The sequence below is a fragment of the Neophocaena asiaeorientalis genome, unplaced genomic scaffold (genome assembly GCF_003031525.2).
Source record: "Neophocaena asiaeorientalis asiaeorientalis breed wild unplaced genomic scaffold, Neophocaena_asiaeorientalis_V1.1 scaffold135, whole genome shotgun sequence".
Taxonomy (NCBI): Eukaryota; Metazoa; Chordata; class Mammalia; order Artiodactyla; family Phocoenidae; genus Neophocaena; species Neophocaena asiaeorientalis.
Window position 1 is genome coordinate 642,823 of NW_020175190.1, and position 19,598 is coordinate 662,420.

The following is a 19,598-nucleotide window of genomic DNA, read 5'->3' on the forward strand; positions in this document are numbered from 1 at the left end:
GGGAAGTCCTTATCTTTTTTTTTTTTTTTTTGTAATTGTTCATGCTTTGGTGTCATATCTAAGAATCCATTGCTAAACCAAACGTCACCAAGATTTACCCCTATGCTTTCTTTCAAGAGTTTTATGGTTCCATTTTGAGCTAATATTTGTATATGACATGAGATAAGGCACCAACTTCATTCTTTTGCATGTGGAAATCCAGTTGTTCCAGAACCATTTGTTGAAGAGACTAATATTTCCCCATTGAATGAAAATAGTACTCCTCTGGAAAATCAATTGGCCATAGATGTATGGGTTTAATTTCTGGACTCTCGATTCTGTTTCATTGGTCTATATGTCTATCCTTATGCCAGTGTCACACTGTTTAGATTACTGTAGCTTTGTAGTAAGTTTTGAAATCAGTTGTGAGTCCTCCAACTTTGATCTTCCTTTTTAAGATTATTTTGGCTATTTGGAGCCTCTTGCAATCCCATATGAATTTGAGGATGGGTTTTTTTCATTTCTGAAAAAAAGGTTGCTAGAGTATTGATAGAGATTGTGTTGAATCTGTAAATCACTTTGGGTAGTATTGCCATCTTAACAATTTGAAGTCTTCTAATCCATTAACATGGATGTTATTCCATTTAGTTAGGTCTTCCTTAATTTCTTTCACAGATGTTTTAGAGTTTTCAGTGTACAATATTTCACCTCCTTGGTTATATTTATTCTTGGGTATTTTATACATTTTGATGCTATTTGAATACTAGTGGAATCGCTTTCTTTATTTCCTTTTTGAATTGTTCATTGCTGGTGTATTGAAACACAACTGATTTTTGTGTGTTGATTTTGTGACCTGCAACCCTGCTGAATTTTTTTATTAGCTCTAGTAGCTTTCTTGTGGATTCTTTGGAATTGTCTGTATGTAGAATCATGACATCTATGAACAGAGATATTTTACTTCTTTCTCTCCAATTTGTTTCCCATTTATTTATTTTTCTTACCTACTTCCTCTAGCTAGAACTAGTGTTGAATAGCGCTATTCAACTAGTGTTAAATAGCAGTGATGCAAGTAGGCATCCTTGTCTTGTTCCTACTCTTAGGGGGAAAGCTTTCAGTCTTTTACTATTATGACGTTAGCTGTGGGTTTTTCATAAATGACCTTTATCATGTTGGAGAAGTTTCCTTTTATTCCTAGTTTTCTGAATGTTTGTATCATGAAAGGTTGTTGGGTGTTGTCAAATGTGTTTTCTGTGACAACTGAGATGATAATTTTTGTTTACATTTGTTCTATTAATGTGGTTTACTACATTGATTAATTTCCTTATGTTGAACCACTCTTGCATTCCTGAGATAAATCCCACCTGATCATGGTGTATAATCCCTTTAATATGCTGTTGGATTTGGTTTGCTACTATTTTGTTCAGGATTTTTGCATCTAGAAAGGATATTGACCTGTAATTTTCTTTTCTTGTGATGTCTTTATTGCCTTTGGTATCAGTGTAATGCTAGCCTTACAGAATGAGTTGGTAAGTGTTCCCTCCATCATGGTTAACTGCATCAACTTTGGAGGCAGATGGTGTCAGTTTTAATCCTGCTTTTGCCACCAAAAAGTTTGTAAGAAGTTTTTCATTATTTAACCTCTCTAAACTTCAGTTTCCCATCTATAAAATAGATGTGTTGGGAGTATTAATTGGGATCATTCATTGTAAAGCCAGTGGTGTGCTGGTAAAGGTTTAAAAATCAGCTCTTAGGGGACTTCCCTGGCAGTCCACTGGTTACGACTCCACGCTCCCAATGCAGGGGGCACAGGTTCCCACATGTTGTTCCCCTGGTCGGGGAACTAAGATCCCACATGTTGTGCGATGCAGCCAAAAAAAAAGAATCAGCTCTTAGAGAAGGTGGGAGTGGGAAACCCTGATTTGTAGTGTTTGCCCATTTCCATGGTGTAAATACTCCTGGCTGATTTAAAGGTACCATCGTGAAGTCATCTAAGGTGTAGATGAGAAGAAATGTACACAGTATGCTCTCATGAGCCAGTGGGAGCTGACTCCAGTACATCACTTTTTAAAAAAAGTATGAAGTACAGAATAAATGATCAATCATGAAATATTATCACTTCAGTTGCCTTTAACAAAAAGCATAAAATAAAATGAAAATAGAATGATTCCTGAAAAGTCAAGATATAAATCTCCCTTTCTATTGCCTTATGTTCTAAAATAATTTATATTCTAGGCACTTTGAAACGTTATCTTCAGATGGTCTGTCCTCTGTGGGAATCACACTGCATATCCCCTTACTATCTCTAGATCTTGTGTATCATTGTTTACAGTGAACATAATCACAGGGCAGATGGTCTCTGTCCACAAGTCTGTCTGCCCTGCTGGCAATTCACCGCGCCTGGAAAAACTTGTTACTCCTAATTGCTTAACCATGTTAACCTTGAAGGCTGCTGGAAAACTTAGAGGCATCATCCTGCCTTGGCTCCCTGGTAGATAAGGTGTTCTGCCTGATACTGGTCTTGACAGCAGTCACCATGCGCTCATGCTTCCCCTAGAAGCCATAGATTGCCCAACCACCTCATCAGGCAAACGATTCTGCCAATGTCATGTCCTCTAGACTTCTGCTCAGACCCAGGCTTAGGAACATTTATGAAGCAAAGACTGTCTTGCCCTGTTCCCTGGGTACCTTGTCCCAATTCTTTTACAAAGCCACTGTTGTCCCATGTTCCTTATCCACCCATCTATCCATCCATCGTCCATCCAACCAAGACTTACAGAGTGCCTAATGGCTGCAAATACAAAGATGGTATATGGTTTCCATTGTCCATAAACTCACAGCCTGGGATGGGGTAGGGTAGAGTGGAGACAGATATGCAAACACACAGAATATATTGTGATACGGGAAAGTACAAAAGTATATGCAAAGTACTCTGGGAAACTAAAGGAGGAATTCTGCTTGCTTCTGGAAGTTAAGGAGGTTTTCGCAGAGTGTGTACAGGTAACCATAGTGTAAAGCAGAGGCTTGGGGCCAGATATGGTAGACTTTGTGTGCCTGACTGTGCCATTGAACCTGATCCTTCAGCAACAGGGAGCCTGTCTTTTCTTTCCTTTTTTTTTAATTGCCCTGCATCTTAGAACTTCAAGGCTATGTTCCCTGTTAATAATAAAAATATAACTAACTTTTTAAGGGCTTATAATGTGCCAGATATTGTACTAAGTGCTTTAAAATCATTATTTAACTTAATCTTCACAACAGCCTTGGAAAATAGAAATTATTATCATCCCCACTTTACAGATGAGAAAAATGAAATTTAAAACTCTAAGTCACATAACTAGGAATGGGTAGAACTAAAACCTAGCTCTAATTCAGTGCTGAGTCTGTGCTCTTAGAAACACAAGCCAGCTGCACTTGGTATAGTTGAGGGCCTGGGAAGAGTGGTCCCATCTCCCCACACCAGCCTCCCAAAACTTCCTCCCGTTTTACAGTGCTCATACGTTAAACCCTCTTACCACCTACTTGGGCCGATAGCAATTATCTGAAAGTACCTTGTTTAGGAGGCAGCGGTAGTTAATGTGGAGAAGGACTTCAAAGGATGTTGACAGCAGTGTGAATTTACTTCCAAGAACTGCGGTTGCTGTCGGCTGACGTTGAGTTAGTGATTAATATGCTCTTGTGTGATTCAGCTAATGCCCCTCCCAAATAATGTGTTAACCCAGTGAAAAAAGCACATGTCCAACTAAGCTGAAAGTCAGACTTCTGTGTCAACTCCCATTTTACATTCTGTAGAAGGAAAAGCAGTCCCACTTAACACTGCTTACCAGGTATTTTATATATATATATATAAAATTAATTACATTATTAATTATATATAATTAATTATATAGATATAGAATTTAATTTAATGTTGACATCGACATCAACTCCGTGAGATTGTATGTGTGCAGATAAGTAACCTGAAGCTCAGAAAGGTGAAACCACCTGTTCAAGCTCATGGAGTCAACTTCTTTCTACTACTCCAGGACCCTAACTATTGGGGTGGTCTTGTTTAGTTTATATCATAGTGAATAACCACTCTTCTTTTTAATACAGAAACGTTATTTATTTTTAGAGATGTCTCTAAAGGAGCATTATTATTTTAGGGATGGGGGTAGTGGAAAGCATGGGCACTTTGAAGCTAGGTATTCCTGGGTTAGAATTCTAGTTCCTGCTCTGTAGTGGTGTGACTTTTGGTAAATTCCCTAATCTTACCTCAAAAGATGATTGTGAGAATTGAAGCAGGTGGCTGGTCCCTAGGGGTACTTCAGTACACGTTAGTCCTTTTCAGCTGCTGGTTGGTGTAACATGAATGAGCATCTCCAGACAACTCAAGCAAATTGGTTAAATAATCAATATATTCTTAGAGTTTATTTTAATTAAAGAAAAAAAACCTCCTACCAGGTGGCCTTTTGGGGGGAAATTTAGGGACGGTAGTGTCAAACGAGGCAAATCATACAGCTCCTGCAGGTTGAGACTCAACAGACCCACCAGTGAGGCCTATTATACCCATGAGAGTTCTGGGGAGGAACAGGAAAAGCTGCTGTGTTGAAGCTGCAAAAAATCTGGTCCGGGAGACAAAGCACACAGACAGATAGAAAGAGAAATAACGATAGAAGGCAACAGAGGGCAAGAGTCCAAGGAGTGATGCAGGCAATCAATACTGCACGAATTTGGAAGAGAGAGAGAGACCGCTTAGAAGGGGCCAAGAAACCTTTCCTGACCTGTCTCCTGTACTCTGTCCTCCTTCTGTCCCTCCATAGTACTTCAGGTTTCTCTTAGAGTCTCCAGTGCACTTAGCTCTTCGTAACAAGGTGGAGAAACTTTCACTGTCTCTTAATAGCTGGTGCCAGAATTCCTCTTGGGGATGGAAGCATCTAGGTTTGGAAAATTCGGTGTAATGGAATAATAGGCTGGGGAGTGCTGGAGGCACAAAGCTGAGACCCAAGGACCTGGCTGTTGGAGGAGGGGCGACTTACTGTGTTAAGACAGGGAGAATTTGAGATGCGTGGGGACAATCTGGGATGGAGTGAGTGAGGAAAAGAGAGGAGAGAAGGCAGAGGGAAAGGGAAGAGAGCAGCCATCAGCGCAGCAAAGCTGTGATTCCTCCCCACAATTACCTACATCTCCAGCGATTGCTACTAAACCCAGGCAGCTTTGTAGGAGTACCTTTGATGGGAAAACCAGGAAGAGGCCAAGTTTCGTTTCAACACTGCAGAACACATTAGACGTGGGGCGGTGGAAGTTACCCAGCTCTTGAAATGGCTCTATACTTCTACAGGCCAGGTAAAGGCTGGGGGTTCAAACCTAGTTTACCCAGATCTTTGAGAGGCAGACTTCTGATTTATCTCTCCAATTCCTTTCTCTTTTCTTCTTTGACTTTTCCTCCCCTCCAAACTTACAGTACCTGACACATAGTAGGCACTCCATAAATATCTGTTGTGCTGAATCAAATAAAAATATGATACCTGGTTTCTGCTGTCATGGTACCTAAAATTGAGTGAAGACAACACAAACGCATTTCACACATAAAATTAAATCTAATCTTAACAATTCTGAGAAGGCTATAGGTACCCATTAAATAGGCCTAACGTCTCTGTTTTTCAGTATCCTTCAAGGTTTTGCTCACATTTCATCTTCCAGGAAGCCTACCAGGATTTTCAGTGATGTGTCCTATCTCTGAAATCTTATGACATTTCCTACCTGTATCAGCAGATTTGACACTTGATCACTTATTTTTTGACGGATGTCTTTCCTTTTTCACTACATACTACAGTCCCTGAGGGCAGGAAGCATGCCGCCCTTGGACAGAGGCGGCCACGCTCAGTGGCCTGAGCGTGAGTACATATAGTACCTTAATGCACATGGCTGTTCAGTTGATTGTTACTGATCATATGTGTCCTGCATCATATTCTCAGAAACTTGAGAACTTAGTATGTGCTTGGCAAATATTAGTACTGATTAACTATTTGCTGAATTGAGTTGAATTGTTGGGTAGCATAGACCTCTGAGATTTTGTAAGATTCCTAGATATCATTCTCGTACCAAAGAAACGGAAAATTAGAAATTAGGAAGGAATCAAATCGGATTCTTGTTAAGCTGTAATTTATCTTCCTATTGCTTTTGGGCATATAATTCAGGCTTTCCACTTCAAATGCAAATCTGATTTCTTGGCCAGTAAACTTTGTATGGCTACTGTGAGGGTAAGAAATAAATATGCATAGCATTTTGAGGCTGGTAGGCAGCAGAAGATCATGTGATCTAACCCAGGCGAAATGTGAGTTCAGAGAGGTTAAATAGACTGCCTTATGCTCTGTAGTCTGTTGTAGAGCTTACTTGCTTTCAAGTTTCCTGCTTTCTGTTCCAGTGGTCTTTCCGGGGCACTAAGCTTAGTTGTTAGAATAGCATTTCTTCAAAGTGTATTCATTATTAATGCAGTATACTAGGTCCCTGGGGTAGAATAAGCCTCATTATTATAGCTAGTAAGTCAGTCTAAAGCAATCTGATATTCCTGGAAAACTGAATAAATTTTGTAGTAAAGTATCCTTGGGCTCACTGCCTTCTGAGGTGGCCATCATCTCATTTGTCCTATATTTTAAAAAATCCATAAATGAGCCCTTCTGTGTTAACATTCATTATAGCTTAGCTTTATTGATTCTGTTATAGTGCTGTTAATTACAGGAACCACAGAAATTTTCAATTAGGTTAAAGCCATAATAAATAAGATTAGTAATACTTATTCTGCTCTGTATATTGAGTGTTTTTATGATAAACTGATGTTTATCTTTTCAGACATTACTACATTAACATCTTATAAAATAATTATATGAGATATTTTAATTTTTTAGGCAAAAACATTTGAGTATCTTCTAATAACTAGTGATGTTAACTATCATTATTAATCCTCGTGACAACCCTATGAAGTGGACATTATGGTTATCTTCACTTACAGATGAAGAAATCAAAGCTTATAGAAATTCAGTGTCTTGCCCAAGATCCCACAAGAGGGGAAGCCAAGATTAAATGAGATGATATATATGTACCTAGCACAGTGCTGAGCAGATAGTGTAGTGAATAAATACAAGTGGAAGAGTCAGTGTGAAGTGAAAATAAGTGAAAGCAAAGATGAAGCTGTTGTGAGGATAGTATATGAAGTATGTGCTATAAGTTCCTATATATTATACATATATGACTAATATTTGATTCTGAGCTTCCTAACAATCAAAGGGAGAAACGTAATCAGTTACATAAGGGATAAGTAACCTTGCTTAAGAGAAGTATATACTCAGCCATAAAAAGGAATGAAATTGTGTCATTTGCAGAGATATGGGTGGACCTAGAGACTGTCATACAGAGTGAAGTAAGTCAGAGAAAAACAAATATAGTATATTAACACACATATATGGAATCTAGAAAAATAGCATAGATGATCTTATTTGCAAAGCAGAAATAGAGACACAGACGTAGAGAACAAACATATGGACACCAAGGGGGGAAAAGAGGATGGGATGAATTGGGAGGTTGGGATTGACATACATACACTACTATGTATAAAACAGACAACTAATGAGAACCTACTGTATAGCACAGGGAACTCTACTCCATGCTCTGTGGTGACCTAAATGGGAAGGAAATCCAAAAAAGAGGGGTTATATGTACACGTATGGCTGATTCACTTTGCTGTACAGCAGAAACTGACACAGCAGCGTAAATCAACTATACTCCAATTTAAAAAAAGAGAGAGAAGATAAATATTTCTGGAGCTCAGATCTAAGGGTCCTTTTTCAAGACAGAGGATTTACTTTAGCAGGGACCTTAGAGGTTGAGACAAAGTCACTATGGGATGCTGTTAGGAGCCTGGAGAAAGTGATGGCCAAGCCTGAGTGAAGTGGAGAAGCCTGAGTTGCCCTGGCAGGAGGCAGAGGAAGGATTAAGAAGTTGGAGGGGCGTACTAGAAGGGAAATGTTATGGAAGACCCACCAGAGCATTATGTTCCATGGGAGGCCTGAAGGACACAACATTCACCTAAACCATTAAGAATGGCTGAGTAATATTTCATTGTATATGTATACCACATCTTCTTTATCCATTCATCTGCTGATGGACACTGTCGTATTTGTTTCTTGATGGAATTATACTAATACATGCTCCTCAGCTAGTAACTAGCTAATTACGTGCCATCCATGCATTGTAATGTGGTTGGAATAGTGAGTTTGTATACACCTTCTTACCTAACCTTCATAATCATTTATGGAGGTAAATGGGCTGGGTAATATTATTCCAATTTTACATGTGAGGAAACTGAGGATTATTTTAGGAACTTGCCTGGGGCACACAGCTAGGAAGTGGCAGAGCTGAGGTGAAGTTCAAACTTAGGTTCACATTTACTCCAAAGTCAAATTTACGACTAGGCCATGGGACAGTTGGGCTGAGGGCAGAGTTATCATCTTATGAGAGTTGAAGTATCTGAGGAAGAAGGATCTCATGTCTTACAGGAGTGGGCTGAGACAGTTCAAATCAGATCAAGGTTTATCTCAAGTAATAATCTGAGGGCAGAATCAATACTGTATCAAATGTGTGATGCCTCGAGACATCAAAGTTCTATTCTAGACAGTATCCCCTCAGTAATTTTAGTCTGAGAAGGTGTTTTAAAGTGTGCATTCAGGGACTTCCCTGGTGGTCCAGTGGTTAAGACTCTGCGCCCCTGATGCAGGGGGCCAGGGTTCGATCCCTGGTCAGGGAACTAGATCCCAATGCCACAACTAAAAAGATCCCACATCCTGCAACTAAGACCCGGGACAGCCAAATAAATAAATAAAGTGTACATTCATAAGCAGAAATATGATTCATTTGCTTTCATCTTTTCTCTTTCGTTGAATTATACTCTTAGTAAATATCTATTTATCTTCTACTACATGTCATGCATGGTTCCTTCTAAGTAAAAAATTATATAGTTTCCTTCCTATTACATTTAATCAGACTCTTTTTCTTCCTTTCAGTCTATCCTTATGAGTAAGTATTTTCAGTGGTCTGCTGTATTCATGGTACTAAGCAGTGGAAAAGGATCTCTTAAAGTGTAATCATTTCACCATCATAGATGGAGCCTAACTCAGTGCATCAGAGGTCATATAGAAGATCTGTCCAGTTACCATCTAAGTTTAGTTTCGAGGTGAAAGATTTAACATTTAATTTTACTTTTCCTTTTTTTGGAGGGTGGGATGAGGGAGAGGGATTGTTAAATGAAGGGCATACATTTATTGAATACTATATTTTCAACATAAAAGACAGTCTTGATTGTAAAAAAAAATAGTACTTTAGACACTTCAGAGCATCCACTGAAATTTTAGATGGTTTAAATATTGGATATTTAAAGTATTTAGCTATATAAAACCTAGAGTAATATAGAATGAACACATGCCATTTCCCTTTCCTTTCTATCCCTTAAATCTTGTTTTTTCCTCAGCATGTATCACTATTGACATTATTTTAATTATTTATTCACTTACTTGTTTTCAACTATGCTCCCCAACTAGGAACCTCTTCTGTATTATTTCACTGCTGTATTTGCAGGACAGAATAGTGCCTGGTACATAGTGGTACTCACCAAATATTTGTTGTATTCATTTATTTAACCTAAAAAGAGAGGATAATTTCCTAAAGAATCACAGATGATATCACAATGCGAACAGACAGACAACAAACCCAAAACCCACAGCAATTCAACATGCTTGACTACAAGAAAACGGAAAACTTTTACAAGCATAGTTTTTTAAAGAGCAAATAGTATGCTGAAAAAATACATATCAAAAGCATGACAGAAAAACTATTGCTATTTTAATTGAAGATCCTATTATTACAAATTGATAGAAGATACTATAGTGGACAAAGAACAAAAACAGACTGTATTTCCCCTACCCACACCAGCACACACATTGGTAAATTAAAAGAAACACGAAAAACAGAAACTAGTGAGAAAGCATAGGGAAAATTATTAATCTCTTTAACAATCATGGAAATTCAAAATTAAAGCAACAAGGTATATATATATACATTTTTTGCGGTATGCGGGCCTCTCACTGTTGTGGCCTTGCCCGTTGCGGAGCACAGGCTCCGGACACGCAGGCTCAGCGGCCATGGCTCACGGGCCCAGCTGCTCCGCAGCATGTGGGATCTTCCCGGACCCGGGCACGAACCCGTGTCCCCTGCATCGGCAGGCGGACTCTCAACCACTGCGCCACCAGTGAAGCCCAACAAGGTATATTTTTAAAACATTAAAGTTATAAACCATTTAAAATGTTAAAATGTCCATTGTTACAAAACCTAACATTGTGTACATTTTTTAGGGCAGTGTAAATTCATGGAAATTTCTTGGAAAGTGACTTGCCATTATGAATCTGTGAATCAAGAATCTAAAACTATGCAGTCTATTTGACTCAATAATTACATTTCTGTGAATCCCTCCTAAGGTATTATCTAAATATTATATATTTAATTATTATTTAGGTTATTTGCATGGAGAAAGTCATTAGTTATGAAACTTCTGTAGTAAACATTTATAAGTAAAATGCTTATAAATTAAAATAAGTTTAAGGAAACATTTACAAAATTACATGTACACCATGATTATGCTTGTATTAAAAATATCCCTAGTGAAAAAATAACTGCAAGAAAATTTGAGGTGATTTTGCCTCTCTTTTCTAGTTTCCAGAATTTTATGATTTGTACAATGGTATTTTAGTTTAGTTTTGTTCGGAATAACCTTTTTAAAAAAATATTTATTTATTATTTTATTTTGGCTGTGCTGATTCTTAGTTGTGGCATGGGGGCTTCTTAGTTGTGGCATGTGGGATCTAGTTCCCTGACCAGGGATCGAACCTGGGCCCCCTGCATTGGGAGCATGGAGCCTTACCCACTGCACCACCAGGGAAGTCTCTGGTATAACGGTTTTTTTAAAAATTTCATTTATTTATTTATTTATTTTTGGCTGTGTTGGGTCTTCGTTGCTGTGTACAAGCTTTCTTTAGTTGTGGTGAGTGGGGGCTACTCTTTGTTGTGGTGCGCGGGCTTCTTATTGTCGTGGCTTCTCGCTGTGGAGCACGGGCTCTAGGCATGCAGGCTCCGTGGTTGTGGCACGTGGGCTCAGTGGTTGTGGCCCGTGGGCTCAGTAGTTGTGGCTTGCGGGCTTTAGAACTCAGGCTCAGTAGTTGTGGCGCACGGGCTTAGTTGCTCCGCGGCACGTGGGATCTTCCCAGGCCAGGGCTCGAACCCATGTCCCTTGCATTGGCAGGCAGATTCTTAACCACTGCGCCACCAGGGAAGCCAAGCCCTCTGGTATAACCTTTTAAAGGCAAACCTTAGTGTTTGAATCTAATATATTTCCCCATTGTAATCTAGGAAACAGCTTTTGCAGAGAAAGACTGGTGAGCAGATGTTCTTTTGATGAAAATTTATGTGTGAAACCTATGTATGTATGATTGCTGGCTGGATGATTTTTTTTTTAAGAGAATTTCCTAATAAGAGGCTTCTACTTCATTACATTTAGTTTGGTTCAGTTTGAATGAATATTTGTAGCAGATTGTAGGTTTCTTGCTACATATGACATGTTAGAAGGAGATATGTTTATTCCTCCTTTTACACTGTTCTCTCTCTCTCTCCTGTATATTCCCTATAGAGTAACCTTTAAAAGCTTTTCTATTTTCAAACATAAAATTGAATTCCTCGCCCAATTTAGTTGGTGGCATCCTTGGTCAACTCGTCGACTAATTTAGAGAATTTGGGAATCATGTGAAATTCCTTCCTCTGCCTCAGCACCCAGATCTAAGCAGTCATCACCCACTGTCTATTCTATCTCCTCAGGTTTTTGACAACTTCTCAGTATCCCTCCCTGGTCCACTGCCTTAGATGTTGGTCTCATCACTTGCAGTTTGAAGTTCTACAATGTTATATGATTAATCTCCTTGCCCTCCAATCCATCTTCCACATTATCCCTATATTAGTGGTTCTCAAAGGGGATGAGTTTTGTCCCCCAAGGCATATTTGGCAATATCTAAAGACATTTTTGGTTGTCATAAGTGGACCAGGTGGACTGGGGAGTTGAGGGGGAAGAGTGGAGGGTTGCTACTGGCATCTAGTAGTTAGAGGACAGAGATGTTGCTGAACATCCTACAGTGCACAGGACAGCAACCCTATCCCCCATAACAAAGAATTTTCTGGCCCCAAATATCAGTAGTGCTGAGGTTGAGAAACCCTGCCCTGGAGTGATTCTTCTCAAATAAAAATCTGCTTACATACCTCAAAAACACACTATTTATTTTGGGCAGAAGTTTTTGCATAAGGCCCATCTTTTCTTATTCCCCAGTCACACAGCATATACTTATTACTGCCTGAATGTGCCACTTTCTCCTTGGTTCCTGTAACTTACCTGCTACTTGTAGCTTCTTCTTTTATTTTCGGTTTCTTCAGGCTGGGATTCATGGTTCTTCTCTTGATCACTTTTAGAAGAGCATGGATCATACTGAGTGGTTGCTTATCTATCTCCTCCACTAAACTGTGAGCATCCAGAGGACAAGGAAACCATGCCCCATAGGATTAACAGAAACTGGTAACTAACAGAAATTCTTGAGCTTGTCTTAACAGCTTGCTAAAACCCCCCTCTGCTTGTAGCCTGCCTTCACTGAGCAAGCCTTAATTATTTTGTTGCAAATTGCATACCCTCCAAGATTCCCATAGCCTAAACAGTAAGATGTTTGCCCAAGTTGTTTTCCAGGAACTTGGGATCAGCTGAGTTTAGTTTGAGCTCCAGCTGGCTAAGGCTGGTTGGGACCACTGACCCTAAAACTGGGTCTGTGCAAGTGTTCCATAAATAACCTTTTGAAGTCAGAGGGCCAACAACCGTACCCTCAGATCATGCCAAGTGCCTCCATTTTTGAACATGCAGGCCATGAAGAAGCATGTAATTCAGATACTCCTGTGCGGGACCTGATTGTCTCACCTTTCCCCATGCCTAAGACCACACTCCTTCTTTATTTCTGAAATATCCCAAGGTCCTCCCCTTTGAGGAGGCAGATTTGAGATTTATTCTCCCATCTTCTTGCTTGGCTGCCTTGTGAATAAACCCTTTCTCTGCTGCACACCTTGGTGCCTCAGCATTTGGCTTGCTGAGCTTCCGACAAACAAACGTGGTTCAGTAACATCAGGAACTGGGTCTTGTTTTTGGAATCTTCAGGACCCAGTGCAATGCCTGGTATAGTGGAATGGATCTGAACTCAACCAAGGACCTCTGCTCATTCCATTTCATGAGCCCTGCAAAGCAACCAGATTTGTTCTCGGGCTTTTCTTTCATTTTTCTGTACCCTTTGCCTTACCTGAAATACTGTCCTTTCATGTTTCAGTCTCCACTCATATCACTCCCACCTGTTCCTTAAGACCCAGCTTGATTAAAAAAAAAAATCACAATAACTTACTAAGTCCACCACTTGTGTCAGGCCCAGCATTACCTTAGTTCACTTTCGGCATAGTCTTTATGAGGAAGGTATTATCCCAACTTAACAGGTGAAGAAAATAATGCAAACAGCCTTGAGTGGCAGGTGAGGCAAGACATTCACTCAAACACCCACAAGGTAGGCAGCTGGACTGACCTTCCCCACTTGATTCTCTTTTCTTCTCTGTTATCTCTGCTGTTTCCTTCCAGAAGACACCCTAGAGATTGTTTAGTCTGCCCCTCAACTCTTTTTTTTTTTTTTGCCCCTCAACTCTTATAAGTAAACTGTGAACTGTTTAGGGCAGGGCTCCTCAAACATCCCTCCACACACACACAGCAGGAGGTGAGAGGCGAGTGAGTGAAGCTTCATCTGCGGCTCCCCATCGCTCGCATTACCGCCTAAACCATTCCCCCCTCCCCCCGCAAGTGGAAAAATTGTCTTCCACAAAACCGGTCCCTGGTGCCAAAAAGGTTGGGGTCCGCCGGTTTCGGGTAACACAGGTGGTTAATGGTGGGAGCCAGACCTAAACCCCAGAATTCCAGATTCGAATGTGCCTCTCACGCACCACGTACCACACCCAGCACTTGCTCCATGTGAAGTAAGCTGCCAGTAACTCTTCAAGTCTCCAGGAATCCTCCAGCAGGGTTGGTGGAGTCAGGGCACATGCGGAAGCCTCAGTGAGCAGTGAACCGAGCTGCAGAAATCTGATCACGCATAGCTTAGGCAGATTCTCATCCAAGGATTTCCGGGGAGAAGGCACTTGGAGTATTTTAAGCATGGGGGTGAGTGGAACACATTTGAATTTTTAAAAGCTCACTTTGTAGAATTAATTGGAGACTGGATTGAATACAGAGTGACAACTTAAGAGATGTTTGTGGTCCTTCAGATGAGAGATGGTGGCAGCTAGGATCATGTTGTCGGAACACTTAGAGAAACAAATGGACTGGAGACATATTTAGGAAGTAAAATCACCATGATTTGGTCGTAGACTGCCTATGAGGTATGAATCTGGCTATAGTGTGACCTTAACTAAGATAATTAAGACTTGTTTCCTCAAAGATAAAAGGAAGATAAAACCTACTTTGAGGGATTATTAGTAAAAAATGAAAATCACTGGACACACATTAGATATCAACAAATGTTTTTATTACTATTTATAAGTTTTTAAAAAACTTCTAAGACCTTGAAATACAGAATGGGTTGGACGTGAAGTAACCTGTTAACGTTGGAAGGTTAATTTCTTAAGTTCCTATTACTCTCATGCTTCACAAGCTCATCTCTTGCTCGGTGGCAAAAAGGGGCAGAGGCCTGTGAGAAATGCATCGCAGTGCACAAAGATATGGTGAAGGGCACTCCAAATTCGAGACGGGTAAACCTATGGCCAAATCCTGACAATTTCACTTTCTGCGTTCGCAGATCTCTCATTCTTGCATTGCTGTTTCTAGAATACGTGATGAAAAGAAGCGAGTGAGGGCTGGGGGAGTGAGAGAAGCCGCATGGGGGCGGGGCGCGAAGGCTAGAGGCGCTGGGTTCTGCGCGGAGGCGGTGCCGCCGCCTCCGCCTTCACCGCGGTCCCCGCCCCCCTTTCCGGGGGCAGCCGCGCGTGACATCACGGGGAGGCGGGACCGGCCGCGGGGTGGTAGGCGGGGCCAGCCGCGGGGCGAGGCGGGAGGCGGGTAGCGCAGGCCGCGGCGGCCGTGGAGTAGGTAGCAGCCGCAGACTGCCGAGCCCAGCGCCCCAGCCCTGGTAGCCCACCCTGCGCCCCCTCCTCAGCCCCCGGTGCGTGTACGCTGGGGCTCTGGGGGGCTGGCCGCTTAGGGAGCGGGCCGCCCGACCCTGACCCGCGCAGTGACCCGGAGCCCCCCGGCCCAGGCGCACACGGAAGTGGTGAGTGTCACCGACTGGAGGTAGAGAAGCCTGCGGCGCCCGGAGGCTAGGGGCGGGGAGCCCGGCGCTGGCTGGAGACGCGGCCGCCGCTCTGGGGCCTCGCGCGTCGCGCACCCGGGGCCGCTCCTCGAGCGGGGCGCTGGACCTGGGGGCCGGGCCGGGGCAGGGTGGGGGCGAGCGGGGCCGGGCGGGGAAGGCGGGGGATTTCCAGCTGAGCGGAGACGGCCGGTGCCGGGAGGTCGGAGGCCGGGGGCCCCAGGCCCGAAGGGGAAAGGTTAAGGCTCGCTGCCCCCTCCCCCAGAGCGCACACCAAGTTTTCATAAACAAGCCTGGGACGCGCTGACATCCTGTTTATACCACCCTGAGATACAGGCGCAGGCTTGAGGTTGGACGTCCCTAGCTGTTGCACCGAGAACTTGACCGCCAGCCCTCTGACAGAATTGCCGGGGAGCGGAAGGAGGATTTTTCAGGCCTCAGGACGGATGCTGAGCGTCTTAGCCATTTGACTTCTTTGCCATCTCAGCGAGGGAAAGTTTCTGGGATTTGGGGCCCAGTTTGGGGCAGGGGGGCGTCTGGGGACTCAGGAGACGCCCCCTTTCCTTTTAGGTTCTGTTGGGACACTGGCCCCAGGTAGCGGGCGGAAAGTCTGAAAGACGCTCACTGGGCGAGATGGCCAGGGAAGAGGAACAGTGAGAGCGAACCACTCAGGGAATTGCGAGTCCTGCTGTAAAGGACTAGTAACCGAAACTGGGGCTGGTCTCTGGCTCCATGTGTAACTCCTCAGACCCCATCCGCACGCCGTCGCCAAGCATCAGAGGGAGTCGTCGCTTTAGCAGGACTAGTAAACACCCCTCTCAGGTCACTCCCCTAGGTTCCAGGGATGTGGGCGCCTTGGATGTGTTTACCGAGGAACTTCTCTAGGGGACTAGATAAAGGGTATGGTTATTGCCAGGTGTTTGTGCACATTTTTTTGTTTTTTTGATTGTATATTCTTTGCGAATTCTTGTGTGTCCATGGGAAAGAGGATCCCATCGTCCGTGCCACTTCTCTTAATACGTGGCTGTGAGCTGTCTTATGCCCCTGGTTGGATACATGCTGTTGACTTTTTTTTTTTTTTTAAGAGTGCAGGGCTTTTTTCTCAGTGGCAAGAGTTTACAGCTGTATAGAATTGTTATTACTTTTTAGGGAAAGCATTAAAAACCTGACATAGTTAAGTGATGAGTATAATGCAGAAACAACTAGGTATGATCATGGAGTGTTTGATTGTTGGCTTTTTTTTTTTTTTTTTAGAAAAAAGATTTGAGTTATGGGCATTTACACAGTGGAAAACATTTTTAAGATGAACATTTTATATTGATTACATTTTTGTTCCTCGCTTTCCGAAACTCCATTTTGTGTTGTTTCTGCCTTTGCTTTGGGTGACTGATGTTTTTCAAGACCAGGCAGTCGTTTTTATTGAAGGATCAATGTATTCTTTTGTACTTTGTGGTGAAGGTTAATGGAGGCTACAAGGGTACCAGACACTTTGGGTACAATATGCATTGTAATATGGAGAAAATGTCTCCTATGTATAGATCCAGATCACATTTAAAGATGCAGGTACCTGCGTGATTGTGGACATTATGAATAGGAATAGTCACAACCTCTTTAACTTTGCATGTCATATCAACTAAGCACTTACACCGTATCTTAGTTTCTCTAAATAGCTACAAAAATGTATTTTTTTAATACTAGGATTGCAGTGTGACACTCCATGTTGAATAAAACCAGTTTAGTCTCCCTACTCCACAGTATACTAATTGCTTATTATTATTGGGAAGTGATGAAAGAGGGTGAATAAATTATACGTACATAGACAAAATAATTCAAACATTTCCCGAAATATAACTACATTTCAATTTGTTGTAATTTAGTCAGTCTTAATAGCAATTTGGCTAATGTTCTGTATGTACTGGTAATTATCTTTCTGATCAATTGGTATCTACCTTTTACAGATGTAAGTTGTTAAGGGGAATTAGCTTGCAAAATGTTTTCAATTCAAGCTTTTGCTAAAAAGCTGGTAGAAAGTAAGGAATTTTGAGGGCAAAGTTGCTTTTGCAGGAAAAGAGACTCATTAAATGGCATGAAGAAATTTAAGCTGAGTGCTTTTAAATGGGATAGTGAGGTCTGCCACTTTAGATTCTGGGTTCACAAACACTAGTGGTTTCAACTGCAGACCACAGATTCTAATAATGTTTTGAAGTTATCACTTAGTTTCTTCTGAGTAGCTGGAAGTAACACATATATTTGGACAGAAACCCAGCTGGAGCAAGTATTGAGAATGTATAGGTTTATAAGAGTGGACACTAAGGTACAACTGCATTAATAAGGTTTATTAACAAAGACCAAGGTCTGTTTTCCGACTCCTCTGCTAAGTGTTTCCTCCCCCCACACACATTATTTTATATATCTTTATTATGTATATACTTATGTTCTAATGAGGTCATATGCTTTTAGAAGATTTATCATCTGAGATGTGAGTATTTACAAGGAAGTTTTTCTTGTTCATTTCCACATTAAAAAAAAATTGTTTTAAGTGGATAGGGAGTTGATTAATTACTGAATCTTGCTGAGCAAGCAGCTTCTTTTTTTTTTTTTTTTTTTTTTGTGGTACGCGGGCCTCTCACTGTTGTGGCCTCTCCCGTTGCGGAGCACAGGCCCCGGACGCGCAGGCCCAGCGGCCATGGCTCACGGGCCCAGCCGCTCCGCGGCAGGTGGGATCTTCCCGGACCAGGGCACGAACCCGTGTCCCCTGCATCGGCAGGCGGACTCTCAACCACTGCGCCACCAGGGAAGCCCTGAGCAAGCAGCTTCTGATGGTCTGACTTATGGTGGTCCAGTGTTCTGTGGACCCTTATCATAGAATAAAGATGCCAGAAAGAACCTCGCAGATTCTTTTAGACCAGTGTTCCTCAGCTGGGTGTGATTGTGCACCCAAGGAGATATTTGAGGTTTATGGAGACATTTTTGATTGTTAGAACTGTGGGGGTGGGGTGGGGTTGAGAGGAGGCAGTGTTACTGGCATCCAGTGGGTAGAGGCCAAGGATGCTGCTCAACATCCTACAATGCATGGTGCAGCCGCCTACAGCAGAGAATTATTTGGCTCAAAATATCAATAGTGCTGGTCTTGAGAAATCCTGTTTTGGAATGCCAGGTGGGTAACGAGAAGATCCTGGCTTCTGTCATGGCAAGCTGCTTCACTTCAGGCCCCTATTTTCTTCATCTGTAAAATGAAAATAAAAATATCCATCTTGGCGATCTCACGAAGCTGTTGGGGAAAACTAGGTAAATAATGGATGGAAACTGAAGTGCTATGCAAATTATAACTATAACTATTGTGAAGACTTTTTTTTTTATTGAAGTATAGTTGATCTACAGTGCTGTGCCAATCTCTGCTGTGCAGCAAAGTGACTCAGTGATACACATAGAGACATGCTTTTTTACATTCTTTCCCATTATGGTTTATCACAGGATATTGAATATAGTTCCCTGTGCTATACGGTAGGACCTTGTTGTTTATCCATGCTATATATAGTAGTTTACATCTGCTAATTCTAAACTCCCAGTCCTTCCCTCCCCCCTCCCCCTCGGCAACCACAAGTCTGTTGTCTGTAAGACATGATTTTTTTAAAACCAGATGAATTGTTATATATACTGGTCGTTGAGGAGGAAAGGGGTTGAGGCAGTATGTTGAATGCCAGGATTGGATGGTTTGATGTTACTGAATTCTTTGTTATTCATTTTTTTGGGTAGAGGAATTATTTAATGTAGTTATGTAATTATTAGAACATAAATTTTTTAACGGTTTTTTTTTTTTTTTTTTTTTTTTTTTTTTTTTTTTAGTTACGCGGGCCTCTCGCTGTTGAGGCCTCTCGCGTTGCGGAGCACAGGCTCCGGACGCACAGGCTCAGCGGCCACGGCTCACGGGCCCAGCCGCTCCGCGGCGTGTGGGATCCTCCCGGACCGGGGCGTCCCCTGCATCAGTAGGCGGACTCTCAACCAGTGCGCCACCAGGGAAGCCCAACTGAATTTTTTTAAACATAAAGATTATTTTCTCACTATAATGAGGGAAAACTCATAAAAAAATTAGAACATAGAGGAAAGAAGAAAGTACAGGAGAAGAGTCATCCATGGTCTACTCCCTTTTCCATTTAAGGACAATAACGTTCTTAGCAATTT

General features: G+C 41.8%; 1 protein-coding gene and 1 pseudogene across 4 annotated transcripts in view; one reads left to right on the forward strand and one right to left on the reverse strand.

Moving 5' to 3' along the window:
• Positions 1 to 12,486, reverse strand: part of LOC112412955 (NADH-cytochrome b5 reductase 3-like) — a 13,640-nt pseudogene extending 1,154 nt beyond the window's left edge.
• A 2,653-nt stretch (positions 12,487 to 15,139) lies between these two features.
• JAK1 (Janus kinase 1) overlaps positions 15,140 to 19,598 on the forward strand; it is a 137,208-nt gene continuing 132,749 nt past the window's right edge. For all 4 annotated transcript variants that reach the window (XM_024764756.1, XM_024764758.1, XM_024764757.1 and 1 more), the window contains exon 1: positions 15,140 to 15,380. The gene's annotated coding sequence lies outside the window, so the exon portion shown is untranslated. The remainder of the gene's footprint in view (positions 15,381 to 19,598) is intronic.